The following is a 15,232-nucleotide window of genomic DNA, read 5'->3' as shown; positions in this document are numbered from 1 at the left end:
TAATTATATTTTTTTACATTTCTGTCCTACATATTAAGTGGCAGCAAATTGACTTGGTTTGAGTTCACTCTTCACTTTTCTCAACAATTAGTCTTTTTTTTTATAATTAGTAGCTATGGAGGTAGTCCAGACATAAGATGTTTAAAATTTTACCTGTGATGAAAAGTATTTCTTATAATAAAGAATGGGATCTACTAAATCATGAGCAAAACCCAACATAGGTGTGGCTACACTGATATGCAAGAAAAGTTTTCCATGTGGCTCAAACCTTTCCAAGACACATGTTTCTTATACAGGTCCTGTCCCCTCCCAGGGAGTCATCCAGGACTAGGGCTGCCCCAGCTGCCCACTGGATTTCCCTGCCGGGTGTGATGGGACAGTTGCCACAACATCCAGAAGCCCAGAGTGTTCACAGAGCCCTGAAAGCCTGAAGACACACTTTACAACTTAAATTTGGGCCAAAAAATTCGTTGAAGACTTCGGCTTTTTGACACCTTTGGTCATGTTGTTGCTTGCTCAGCAGTAGGATCATGTCAGCCTTAGCTTTCCTGTTGAGAGGAAGCCTCTCCTTGCTCTTCACATCCCTCAGTAGTTTCTAATCTGTCTGAGGACTGTATTGTTTTACCTCTCCTTGATAACTTAAAAAAGTAGTTAAATTCAGTGGATGAAGTAGAAATAGCTCTTGAATTGTGGCTTACTACGGAAACCCATACTGTATTATCAGCGTTCAGGATTTATTCCACAGTAAAATGCAAGAGAAAAGAGAAAACGTTAAAAATCTGTAAAGATTGTTAATGTATTTCTTATTGGAAGAGGGAAAGAGAAAGGAGCATGATTGAACCAATGATACAGCCTACAGTGCTCTCTGAATGGTAGCCTTTACAGCAAGACAGTCTGTTTGCATTGGCTGATACAATGTTTTTCTTGTATATTTCTGCCAGTATTGTTCACAGTACACATAATTTGTAGCTCGTGCCAATAGCTTTAATTGGACTTATGCTGACTGTGAAACAATAAAATGTTGCTGCGGTATTGAAGGTGCATTTTCCGCAATGCCATCTCTGGGAGGCAAAAGGAGCTATGTGTACCGTGCCTTGCTATCTGTTGCAGAACCCACTGAAGACAAGAGGATTTTTTCTAGTGATCTCTGTGGGGAGTGAATTAAGCATTACATGTCTGGGAGGAAGCCTTCAAGCCTCTAATAACTCCTTTAAGCAACCCTTCTCTAAAAATAATGGGATATGACTTCCCCTTCGAATATATTAGGCAAAAACCAGCAAATTATGTAGCAAGTCAATCAGTTCTGTTTATGGCTCCAGTGAAATTGTAATGGGGAGTGCAAGAGCAGAATTTAGCTGGATGGGTGAAAATCTAATGATTTTCACCTCCCCACTTCTAAGAGTGATACTTCAGTGTCATTAACTTCTATTAGACGACCAGCTCGGGGAACAACATGTGCTTATTTGGCCAGCTTCAACAAAGCAATTCTCGTAAATTGGGGTAGGTAGGGGGTTGAGGGGATGATGTTTGTTCAACAAACATAAAGCTACACAGTCTGGTTCTAAGAAAATGGCTGCTTTGAGAGCAAATCACTCTCTCTTCAAAGGCTCAGAACAGTTCTCCTCCTGTTCTGTGCTGATTATTTCATTCATTGTTATATTTCATCTTCTTGATGCTTGTGTTCTTTTATTTAGTCCCCTCACATCCTCTTTCCCTCTATCTCATTTCTTTCACATTTTTCTGTGACCTTGATGAACTTCTTACATTGGATCTGCAACCATTTAAAAATTGTCTTTGCCATAAATATGGGGTACAGAGAAACAGATGAGTATTCTCCTTGGTCCACGAAAAATAATTTTCATGTCCTCTATTAAATTTATGCATCCTTTTAATAATAAATAGGATTACTGGATGACAAATGCACTGACAAGTGCTTATGAACGATCCCTTTATAATCTCTACCATTTTATTCATATGTCTACACAGCAAAAGATACGGGTAGTATCCAGAAATTCTTAATAAAATCAGGATCTAATTATTTTCCCATTTATACTACTTCACTTCCTCCCCTTGGTTTCTGAAATACAGCTGGTGTATGCTGGCTGGGGTTTTGTTCTCCCTATCCAAAGTCGTAGTCACAACACTCATGAACTTCATAAGTAACACTATATTAAATGTCTGCCAAGATGTCAAAAAATCAAGCACAGGAAAATAACAAATAAATTTAGTATGTGCATAAGAGTGAGAGAAAATCTTGTAAAAGGCTCTTGAATATCTTATTATACAAAGGAGAATAAAAGCCTAACAGAAAAAAAAATGAAGATGTGAAACTTGCAACACAAATTTTTACAGCTAAGAAAATATTTCTTGTAAATTCTACATCTGAAAATTCTGTTCAATTTAATTTAAAAAAAATAAAATATAATTCTAATTATTTTTTAGTTTGAATATTTCTCGAAGAGGTTGTGAAAAAGTCTAAAGCTGTCAGCATCTGATATTTGAAATTATACCTGAAACATAAGCAGTTCGGCATTAAGCACCCTCTCTTTTGCATTCAAAGTTTGCTTAGCACTGATCTCATGTGAATTTTTTAACCAATTTTCTGCATGACCATGACATGTGCTTTCTGGTATATTCCCTTTTTCTTCATATAGAAGTTCCTTTTTTATATCCCGTAATGAAAACTAGTTTTGATATCTCGAAATTCATCTCAAAGTATTGTTCCTTTTAACAGCTCTACATACTTAAACAGCTGTAGCAAAGGTTTTGGATAAATCTCATAGAATACTAGAGTAGGACATTAGAAAAATGCTAGGACTTGATCCTGTCAATTGCTTTATGTAACATTCAGCTAAAAGGTGGTACTGAAAGGAATTTAGTTATTGCACCTTGTTCTAGAAAAGTTGAAACTAGCAAAGCTCTGTAAAAGATGAGACAGTTCTACTGAATTTAAGTAGGAATTGCTCCATTTACATTTAAAGCCAAATAATAAAATCCTTTTCCATCACAGACAAAGCTATTCTTGATTATCAGTCTGTTCCACCTTCCTTGCATAATCATAATAAATTAATCAGTGATGAGAGAGCATAAACAGTGAATACTGGGGCCCTTAAAATCTAATCTCCCCAGCTGAAGTGATCACCAAAGGGGGAATGTGATGCACACACTAGAGATGGACCAGGATGCAGCTTTCTTTTATCGATTTACACCAGGGATACGTAACTGTTCTCTTGTAATTAGAAAAAAAAGTCAAGATAAAAATGTGCAAAAGACAGTGCAAAAGTGCAGTGTACACACACAGAGAGAACGGAATATTATTGTTGTGGTTAGTAAATTAATAACGAATACTTTATAATCTACATGAATTAATCTCTGAGCCACCAAGTGCTATTTATCAGAAAAGTAGAACTGCAAGCATCCTCAAATAAGAGAACAGATGCAGAAAAGAAAATGGGTTTAAAAATCAGCCCTCTGGAATATCTGTATGCAATGATTCTACATACACAAACATCTGTAAGTCTTCCTTCTTTGAATGTAAAAGTCTTAATACTATTCTTGCAGAGAAATTGTAGCTCTTGGATCAACAAAAAGTGGTATTTCACAATAAAATCTGAAAAGAAAATATACAAAGCACATTTTGAAAGCAATTTTTATCTCTGTATCTTGTAAAAAGCTTTCTAAATACATCAGAATAAAAAGCAAAAAAAAAATCATTTTCATACTTGGCAGGAAACAAGGACATCTTAATTCATAATTGTAATGGAATTTGCAATTAGATCCTCCCATGAAATGTTTCTTCCCTATGTAAGATAATACAAATTTGACTCAGCAGCAGAGGAGCACTTTCTTTTCCTATAATTAAAAAATAATACAGAAATTGATTCAATTTTTTTTTTTTAAATTAATCTGAAGACTGTAGGATTGATCCCAGGACATTTCAGACCATCAAGGACCTTGGGAGGATTCCAGTCTGACCGCTTGCCTAAGCCAAGTTGCTCAGGGTTTTATCCAGTGGAGGTCAGAAACCTTCCAAAGAGGGACACAACACCACCTCCCCAGTGGTCAGTTCCACTGACTTTGCATTCTCAGGGGGTAAAAGCTTTCTAATATTCAGTCTTCCCAGCCCTGCTCGTCTCACAGACAGACAGGATCCAGGACTTTTCCCCAGCACTGCTCTTACTCCTTTCAGCATTGCTTCCGGGGCTCTGACTGTGCAGAGCAGGGCTGCGCACAGCTCCCACACCAGGACTGTGAGGATTCTGCCAGCCCCTCACTCCTACCAGTCCAGGTCCCAGGGAATAGAAAGCCTGTCCTCATACCTGTTGGACAAGTCCAACGATTCAGTATATCTTTCTGTCTGGTCTAATGAGTTGTGAAAATTGCACCACACAATTCAGCAGATTATAATACACAAAATAAACTGAGATTAAATAAATCCATATCAATTTAAGAAGAAATTAATTCTCATAAAGAGTATTTGTCTATGTGCTTTGTTGGCAAGTCAGCATGACTGCCATGAAACATGTGATGTTGGCAATGGCAATATTTACAAATTAAAATGGCAGTTATTTTCCATGTGCGTAAGACTTAATACCACTCAAGGCCATAGTCACTACTTTTGTGCAACTCCAAACAGAGTAAGCCTTGAAATCTTCTGATTGTCTAGTTAAGCAGGCTCTATTAAGGAACTGTAAAAAAATTTGCATTACTTAATCTTCTGAATCCAGATGAGGCTCTAATCAATTATAGCCATTAACTGTGGGTGCATAATATAACAAGAAGCTTAATGCATTCAATTAAGAGTCAGGTGGGCCACTATATCTTCCGTATCATAGACAAATAATTATAATAATAGCTAAACAAGTTATATACCACATCAGGCAAACAGCTTATTGTTCAGGAAAACAAAATTTTTTTGTTATGTGGCAGCGTGAGACACAAAAGGACCTCAGAAAATCCATTCTCAGGATTAAGGCATGCAGAATCTGGCTGTAGCTTAAACTGCAAGTTTATAAGGAAAGTTAAAGGAAATTCGGGACACATTCTCCAGACTAAAAGCAAATATCCAAATAACATGAGCTGCAGTTACACTGATAAACTGCACAACCCTTTCCTTTTCCTGCTTTTTCAATTAGGGATTCATTTCATCAGCTCCATTTCCAGTGAAAACAGGATATTGAGAGGTTTGAGATAAAAAACTCAATACTGTACAGTTGCATACAAATACACAACATTATGTAGTTACATTCAGAGCTCCTGAGTAGGAAGTGGCATCAAACTATAAGTTTTTAAGTAGCCAGTACCAAGCACTTTTTGAAAAATATGCCCATTTATTAATATATCAATCCAGAAACACAAAGTTTTTTTAAAGCAACTTACTGCATCAGGTAAATGGAGATACACATACTTAGAAAAACATGATCTTTGAAATAACTATTTCTAAAATTTGGCATGCTTCTGGATAAAATAAAGGACCGATTTAAACTTCAGAAGGATGTAGCATAGAACAGGTTTATGCTCAAAGCATGCAAGACAGTAGTATTTCAAAGAGTTCCAGTCTGTGAATCCAGAAATATCTCAGCTGAGACCCACAGAGGACAACAAAAACAAGTATAAAGCATATTTATCATTTTGTCATTTACAGCTTGCTTTTAGAGCAAATGAGGGCAACTAAAATGCACCAAAGCATTACATGTAGTGAAATTAGTTGTATTCATTAAAGAAAAACTGTTATTGTTTGAAACAATGCAAATAATACTATGACAGCTGAGTGAGAAATTGAAATGTAACCAGGTGGTAAGCAAGTAAACTGCAATTTAATGAACTCTGAATTGTCCACAGACAATTTTAATAAATATTCTTTGAAATCGAATTTATGTTTCTTAATTCAAAAGCATGCAGAAGTATTCTTACTTGTTTTGTTTATGCTATTCAATGCACTATGAGATGATGTATTATCGAGATGTTACTCAGTTCTTGGTTAAGACACAGCCCAAATCATAACAAACATGGCAGCATTTTAAGAACTAGAGGATAAAGAACAGGAAACTAAAATTGTAAGAAAAGCAGGTGACATACTTTATAGGTACCGCCAGTAGTTTTATAACTATCATATTAATAAGGTGTACAGTAAAGTGAATATAATTAAAATATATTTAGAAATTATGATGAAAGATCTAGAGTAAAAAAATAGCCTTGAATAAATCTAGCATTTTTTGCCACTTCAGATTTCAAATCAGCACAGTACACTTCGAAATCCTGCTCTACGAAGCCTGTGTTCTATATTGTATATATCTATTCTTCTACTAAATGTCAAAAAATTGTCAATATTTTTTAATTAATATTTGGTTAATATAGCCCCCTTCAAGAAAAATACAGACCATGCTTTTGAGACTAATAGCTACTGTGCACTTTGGATCAATATTCGTTGATGGCCAGAAAATCTACAATGAAGGAGACAGCTGAGCTTAAATGTGATATCTGGTATTGTCTGGAGCACAGGGCTATAGCTGCAACAACAGACTTCCCTCTGTCTTCTGCTCATATCCACCTTTCTATTCCTTACTACGCCACAATTTCCTAGCCCTCGTGTTAGTCCACCTTTCATATAAGTATATTTATTTGTTTTCTCAAAGTTCAGCTACGAACAGTGTTTGATCTACCACAGTCTTGACCTAGTCTCCTTCATGAACACTGTGTGAAGTTATTTTTCATGCAAAAGTTGCCAAAGTGCACCTGCAACTTCTATTCATAAATACAAATGATCATTTGCCAATTCATCTGACATTCAAAAGCAAGTATTATTTTTAATATATTAGCCTAATTTTAACATGATTAACGAAGTCTTCAGAATTTCAGGCAAATGAAGAGCATTATCATAAGAAAAGATAAGAAAAGTCTGTTTTCACACACAATGCACAGTTCCCCCTTGAAGTTTTCTAAAACAGAATATTGTTGAGGTTAAAAAAGGATTGAGGATTTATGTGATCAACAAGTACTAATAGGTCTGGAACTAATCACTGTCAAAGACAAGATACTACACAAGTAAATCCTAAATTAGATTATATGGCTCATTATTTAAATTTTGTGATACTCTTCCTATTTTCTTGGCTGCCATAAATATACACATACTCTGTCATCAGGTTTCATCCGTGTTATTGCTGGACAACATGTTCTCCTTGTAAAACACTAGCAATAACTGGAATGTCAAGATGCTTGTACACTTGAGACCTTCTTATAGACAACAACATTCAGAAAGGGGTAAAAATCTTAAGAGTGTTTGGACAAAAACATCTTCCAGATGCCTTTTAGAGGACAGAAAGTACCCTGCCTTAGACTAGAAAGCAGACTTGTAGCTCTGAAGCAGCCTCACCTGCGCTGTTGCATTCCTGTTTTCAGTATACTTGAGTAGCAAGCCTGGAAATAGATGGTTCCAATGATTTTCTTCTTGGCCATTTTTTCCACCTCAGTGCCAAGAATTTGTCACACAAGTAGCTGTTGATCTAGCACCTGGGAAAAGCAGAACCCCCCTCTACCATCCAGACCAGACACTGAACCAACTTTTCCCATTTCTCTACAAAATTCTTCACAGAAGCATAGGAAGTTGTTCCCATCCTGCTCTCTGGCTCACTGAATTATAAATTTCATTTTCCAGTTGGCACAAGGTTTAACAGGTGATAGTAAGGAAAGATGATCCAAAGACAGTTCCAGAAAGATAAAGGACCTCTGAACCAAGAGAGCAGACTTTGATCCCCAAACATCCATGCATCACTAAGCCTTAAGGGAGGAGGATTCTCTCCCCCATGTTTTCAGTTTCACCTAAAGCGGAAAATTCTTTTTCCATTACATCCATTTCATTTTATGTTCTAGCAGATACTTCTTTTATATAAAACTGTATAATGTCTTACCAAGATATCTTGTTTCTTTACCTTGCTGCTCACGATTCCGTATTTTGAAAGGAGGAGATCGCTGCCTTGTTTCCTTTTCCTTCATCTTTCTTAAATATTTAGGGAGTCGCTCTCCAGATATTAAAATAACTTCAGTATGAATCTTAAAGATGTTAGAAATAATCCTGTTTTGTCAGTTCATTTATTTATTTATTTTATACAAATTCTGACTTTGCATCATAGAAGAACTGTATTGTGTACTATTTTCCCTAACAGTCCAATGAAAGAGTAATGCATACAAATCATTTTACTGTTTAAAACTTTTGAATAAAACATGCTAACCTTGTCATACTAAGTGACAGACAGAAATGTCACAATTGTTTGCTTGGGACAAATAATCCATATGCTTCATGAATAATTCATCTGATCTTTAAGAATGTTCAGCAATATTGAATTCAGATAAATTTCAATAGTATGGCACATCAAACTCCCTTTATCAATTTACACTTGTGCATCATCAATTTAAGCCTGCATCTATACCACTCTACCTCTATGTTAAACCTCCCAGGTTTGGAGGTTGTTCTTATTTTATAGCCCGTAGGCACCAACTCTATCCAAGTAGTATCATTTGGTAGCCTTCTTGTGACCTTTTCTATATGGTTCTGAACTTGAGAGCCTACAATAAACCAAGATTGTACGTTCACCATTGTGTCATTAGCTGCAAGGACACATGTCTAGTACTACCTTGTCTCAGGGTCATCAGATTCTGAAAAGAGATTGCAGCACTGCTCTAGGCAGGATTTAAATCCCTCCCAAAGTAAGATTCTAATCCTTTCTTAAAGATTCCTGTCCATCAAATTAGAAAAAGAAAAATACTGAAAACAAAGGCTCCAGCGAGGGAAAGGAAAAGAAATTCACAGTAAAATACATGCATACATACATATGCACACATTTGTGTATGGAGAGTCCTGCTGGCACTCTTCTGCCTCAGAAAGGGAAAACTGTGGGTTTGGTAACTTCTAAAGTATCATTTTTGTGAAAGGTATTAAACCTACACTGTCCATTTTGCATTATCTTGGTGCAAAGCCTTAGAGAGTTGTAGTATGGAGGAATCAGGAACATAAACATGATTGGATATTTCTGAAATGCAGTGATCTTTTCCGTTAAGTCATACAGTGTTTTTGAGTAAAAAGACTTGCAGAATGCAAATACGAAATAAAATTAAATCTATCTGAAGGTTTTATGTGACAGCAGCAGAAAATTGTAATTAGGTTATCTTTCTTCTAAGGCTTAATAAGATTTGCATGATGGATACAACAGATACTCTCAATCTAAAATTTATGCAAAGACACAGAAAAAAGCTGGCATCTAGGACAGAATCTCTATTGCAGAACACAAAAGATTTTCCTAAGATTATTTTTTCAAATACAAATTTGAACTTTTCAAAAACTTGTTATGCCACCATGTGTTTATTTATGTGATAAGCACTAAATCAACAAGATATTGGGATGGGGGGGGGAATCAACAAAATGGAAATCTGCAAAGAAGCACTTTCTGGTGTTTTCACAGATTTTCATTGCTATTTACTGGATTTGAACAAATCCAAAGGACCACACCTCCAGGTACACCCCTTAAGACAACCGGAGACCTAATATGTGAATAAAGCACCTGGCTATTTCAACAGAAGTCTTAGCGTTCAACGGAACGCTATGTTGTGTTGTACTAATTTGCACTCTGTTTCTACTTAAGAGAACAAAGACAGATGATAAAAATATAAACCTTTAAAGGTTTATTTGGTTTTTTTCCCCACATATGCAAAAATAGTACTGGCTTTTTTTTTTCTGGGCAGATTAATTTAGCATTTGGCACTAATTTTGTTCAGAAGTAGCCCTGCACAGGAAAATCCTAACATCTCTCTTGGCATGAGGTTAGCTTTTCAGTTCTCCTAGAGTCAACAGCCTAATTTTTTGGAAACTTCTTAAAACAATTTTCCAAAATATTTGCTGCATCACTGCCAGCGGATAAGCAGTAAAGAGAGGTTAATAATGATGAAGGAGGAGTATCAATATTCACTATCATCTCCACAGAAACAACCACCAGATTTTTACGTTAGCAAACTAGTTAAGCAAGTCATGCAATCGGTTCAATAGAGTTAGAAAAAGTGAGAAAGAATAAGGAGGGTTATTGCTATACGACTCCACTTTTCTACACATTTCTTTTCAATCTTCTGTCCATGAATGAGCACACCTGTGTTTGAAACACACTTTGTGGGCTGTTGAAAGATTTATTATATTTCTATTGTCATGTATTTAAAAGTATCAAATAGTAAGGAGGGCAATATTGTCTGGAAATGCAGATTAAAGGTCTCAGAATTACCTGTATTCCTTAATGCAATCTAGATAGTGGAATAATCCAACTTGCCTCTGAAAATCTTAAATACATAAAGATCAGCAAGACACTCCAGTTTTCTACACTTCATTCAAAAATTTGTTTTGATTTGCAGCCATGACACATGGAGGCTGACAGCAATCCTAATGTTTCTAAATTATGAGACTGAGATCTGCTGATCTCTGCAGTCTCAAAACTAGAAGGTGAAAGACAAAGTATTTCTCCATATAAATTTAGGTGGGGCTGTAAGTCTCTTTAGACCATCTGCAGGAATATAAACAGACATGGGAGATGGCTCCTACTATTTGTATAAGCTGATATGGAATGTCCTTAGATTCCCACTTCCCCTAGTGTATGAAAGGCTGTTTAGTGTACGAAGTACAAAACCTTCTGGGTGATTACAAAACTTCTTTTGTTACAGGATGAGTTCTGGGAGCAAATTAACATCTGTGAGGCTTTTGAAATCTTTAATTAAAAACTCTACAAAATCAGTTAAGAATAAAAAGTAATTATTTCAGTTGAGATCTTCTTACCTGTCTGAACATGAGCATATTAAGTAATGCAAATCTGACCTGAGTGAAATACTAAACTTTCATATGTAGTAGACACATCAAAGTTAAAAGTTGTAGAAATAGTAAAAAAAGCAGCAAACATTGTGCTAATAAATTCTGAGGAGGCTTTTCTTCTACTGTAAAGAACTAAGATACAGAAAAATGAAGTGGACAGTTTTATTACTTCTATATTTTCACATTACTTTCTATGTCTTGCCTATCTTAAACTACTTAATCTGCTGGACTGTTTTATTTTTGTCAGTATACAATTTTCTGCAGTAGAACAATAGCATAGAACAAAGGTCACCTCATTATAAAATGCTAAGATTATTGTCAACATTGCTACTCAGTAGAGATGTTTTCAAAAAAATAATATTCTGTGTCCTGTCAGGAGAAATCTCAGACATTCAGCTGCTGTATCCCTTCTTCATTGGATCTTTCCCTTAGCAATTTAGTAAGGGTGGTAAGCATTATAAATAACTGTATTAATAAATTTTGACTGGAACCTCAGGATATAATTGTTGTCCTCTGAATTTAGAGTGAAATTACTTACAGCTGTTATCTTCAAAAATAAAAGTTCAGTATAGATTTTTTTTAATTAATTTTAATGGGCTTGTTAATAAATTCTTCCTCACAATACACAGTAATCATTGCATACTTGAAAATTAGCTCTCCCTGAACAGTAGCATCATGTAAAACATTCACTTATGGAAACTTAGCCTCTGTAATATTAATATGAGAAAACAAATAATGGATGGCTGAATTAAACTTAAGAAAATACTCACACAAGTACTATTGAGTTTTTGCTCTGTATTTTAGGAAAAGCTATAAAGTAGAACTTTCAATTTTCTTCTTGAACTTTTTATCAAAACAGCTGGTGCTGGCAAAAACAAAGTTAAAAGTGAAAGATTTTTCAAGTAGTAGAGTTAACAATATACACACATACTGTGGAAGGAATATTAAAGGTCTTTACTTTTTCAGAAAACAAAGTGGTGAATTTTAAATAAAATACCTTTATTTCTGCGGGGATCATTATTTGTAGTACTTCTGTACTTTTCCTATCTGCACCAGTACAGAACACAAAAGTATGCATATCCAGGTGGGAATGTCCTTCCCTGGCTGCAGGAGAAAGTAAATCAATTATAGTGCACGCTTTTTTTATTTTTTCCTTTTTCTTTATTTGTCTCATTCACATTACTCAGCAGTTTGCATTGATAAGAGCACAAACAAATTAGCAAGAATTTCCTTCATAAAATTAATGAGAAAATAACAAAGAGAAACCAGGAAAGGATAATTACATTTCCACATTCAGCTTTTCAGAGGGAACAATTCAGTGACCCCAAAATATCTCCAGTCTGAGGATCAACACGAGCAATTAAGGAGGACAGTCATCTTGTTCTCTCTTTCTCCTTCAGTTGCAATCCACATGGCAAATTACTGCACTAAACATCAATGAGAAGAAGACAAAGGACCTACAATATGTAAAAAGTGTAGCAAAGAAGAATCTGCCAGAAGTGAGCATTAAGTCTTGAAACTGATGCTGAGATGGAGGGCTTTCAGCTAAGGTCATGTTTTGTGTCACAGGCAGCCTGGATAACTGGAAAAATGCTACCATACAAGCTCATCCAAGGACATTTGTTGTCATGCGTATTTTTTGAAAACACTGTAGAGATCTTTGCTGAGAGGCAAATCCATTCTTGTTCCTCATGTAAATACTCATATATTTTCCTCCAAAGGTTGGCCAGCTTTTGAGGCTATTCCTGAAACAACTACATTTGGATGTTCTTGACAAGATTTACCTTTTCATCACAAGTCACTATCAAAATATTAAATCTAGTTTCTCAATATTGAAGGGGAACAGGTCAGGGAGAACTATTGGCCTTTACTAGGTGAAATGATAACTGAAAATACCTCACTGCAGTTGTGTGATTATCAATCAGATTAATTTTTAAATCTTTAATTTTGTAAAGGGCAAATCATAAAAGTATTTTTTCAATATTCTACAATTCATAAAATTTATAAATGTCATGATTATCGATCAAATGTCCATAATCGCACAAGGGCATGACTTCTGCTCTTAGTTCAGACCCAAATAGCTCATTGCTGAGTAAGTTATGGTAGGATAAAGAATAGCTAATATCTACTCTTTACGCAGATGAATAAAATAATAATAGTCATGACAGATTTTGCTAAAAAGAAGCAATATAATTCACATTTGAAAGCATAAATTTATACAATGCCTATTATACATCCCCCAAATGCAACAAGAAAAGAAAATGACAGATATCTCTCATATGTTTTTAACAAAAGTGTATGGCTCTTCACCATACAGAGCTCCTGTTTAGTTTTCCATTTCTAAAGCTGGGTTGTGCCCCTTTACTTGCACTGAGTGAAAGCTTTCTTCAGATTTTATCTCACAAGTTTCAGTGGTTTGTTTTGTAGAGCAAGATTTAATTTAAATAAGGTTGGTAGGATCTGGTCCTCAAACTTAGCAATCACATTTCTTTCCATTTGTAACAATAAAGCCTGTAACAACCATATCTGGAGCTCTATTCCTAGCACAATAACATGAGACATCCAACGTCTCCATCATTTTAAATCTCATAAAAAGACGTATCTCAGCTACTTGTGTAGTTATTAAGTTAGGAGATGTTCATATTAAAGCAAGTTTCATTGTTAATAATAAAAGTTGTATAATTAATATAATTCTTAAAATACACAGTACATCATAGACCGTGAAGTATTTTTTTAATGGAACTTTAATAATGGTGATGATGATGATGATGATGATGATGATGATGATGATGATGATGATGATGATGATGATGATGATATTCAAAGGAGTTAAAGTTACCTTATTTTTTGAATACAGAAACAAGTCTACTTTAGTGGGCTTTCCAGAAATCCTACTGAGAGGGAATTGGAAGGACATTGATAAAAAGAAATATATGTCTTTCTTAGAACTCTGATGTTATTTTTCACCATCAAACTAAAAGCCAAAAGAAAAAAACTTCACAACAATTCAGTAAAAGACCATTAAACTACTATGCAACATGAACACACTGACTTTGATAAATATTTTAGACACATAAATACTTTATTTCTGGTTGTCTCAAATGAACTAAAATCTTACAGGGATAATCTCACATAGATTTTAGTTAACAGATAGCATGTACCGGGTAATGCAGTCAATTGGTGGTGGTGTTACAAGACATTATGCACAGAGAACTCAATCATCTCCTGAACAGGCTTTTGAAAGGATAAAATCTGGAAAAGTTCAGTTCTTCTTAGCAGTGTCTTGACATCACCTCCTACATGTAACAGTGAGAAGGACAAATTCTGAATTCTGTCCAAAACATCATGTCAACACCATAAGTTCGAGCTATGGACCACTCTCTTGATTTTTAGCGTTACTGTTGCAATGTTTGTTCTGCTGTCTCCAACCCCTTGAAAATAGCCTTGGCAGTGAAGCCAGGTTATTAAAGAATAGAGAGAACTCACTTTTCCAAGCAATGCCATTTGGACTTCTTTGAAAGAATTCCACTGATTTTTTTTTTTTTTTTTTGTGAATATCATATCCATAATATTTTTCCAGTTTTATGTGCTGAAAGTCTATCCAGACTGAATTAGATTTGTACTACCCTGCAGAATCACACACCACAAGCTAAAACCACCATTCCAGAGCTGAATAAGAAATCTCAACACAGTCCTGGAGATCCTTCTTCCCTGCTAGGGGTTAGACCAGGCTGATTTAACTTGCCTTAGTATATGGTTACTATTACTGCCTCTACTCTGATCCAAACGAGGAAGAGAGACAGTATATGTAGGCAGGGCCATAGCAGAGAGGAGGAATCAAGAAATTCTCGGAGGCTTAAGAAAGTCATATGCTAAACTAACTTAACAGCACTGAACTTTCCACAAAGTACAACAGAAAAGTGACCCAGAACTCAGTTCCCTCTTCAGGCACATACAGAGAACTATTACATTTCTACAAGGACCTGCTCTTTCAAGTGGACTACATTAAGTCCACTCATGTCCCAGTGTAAAGAGCTTGAGGAAGTCCATCACAATTCCATACGTGATCAAACTTAATTGTAATAAAAGAACAGCTGTATGCCTGAAGCACCTGTTTAGAAGTTCTAAGTACTACCTGTGTTTATATATTAGAAGTATGCAGATTTTTATAACCAAACCCCAGTCTTACTTAAGGCTGCCTACTACAGTACAAACCAACTGAAGATTGTGTGTTGTCTTTTGTTGTCTGTTCTTTACAGGTTTCAGGAATGATCCAAAAGGCTCTTTAGAAACTCCTCTAAGTGGTGTTATTTAAGCAGTCACTTATATTGGACAAAGTTTAAACATTGTTTGTTGACTGAAAAATAATTAGTAACCAACAGATATCTCTTT

This window comes from Cuculus canorus, chromosome Z, assembly GCF_017976375.1.
Source record: "Cuculus canorus isolate bCucCan1 chromosome Z, bCucCan1.pri, whole genome shotgun sequence".
Taxonomy (NCBI): Eukaryota; Metazoa; Chordata; class Aves; order Cuculiformes; family Cuculidae; genus Cuculus; species Cuculus canorus.
This window is presented reverse-complemented; position numbering follows the sequence as displayed.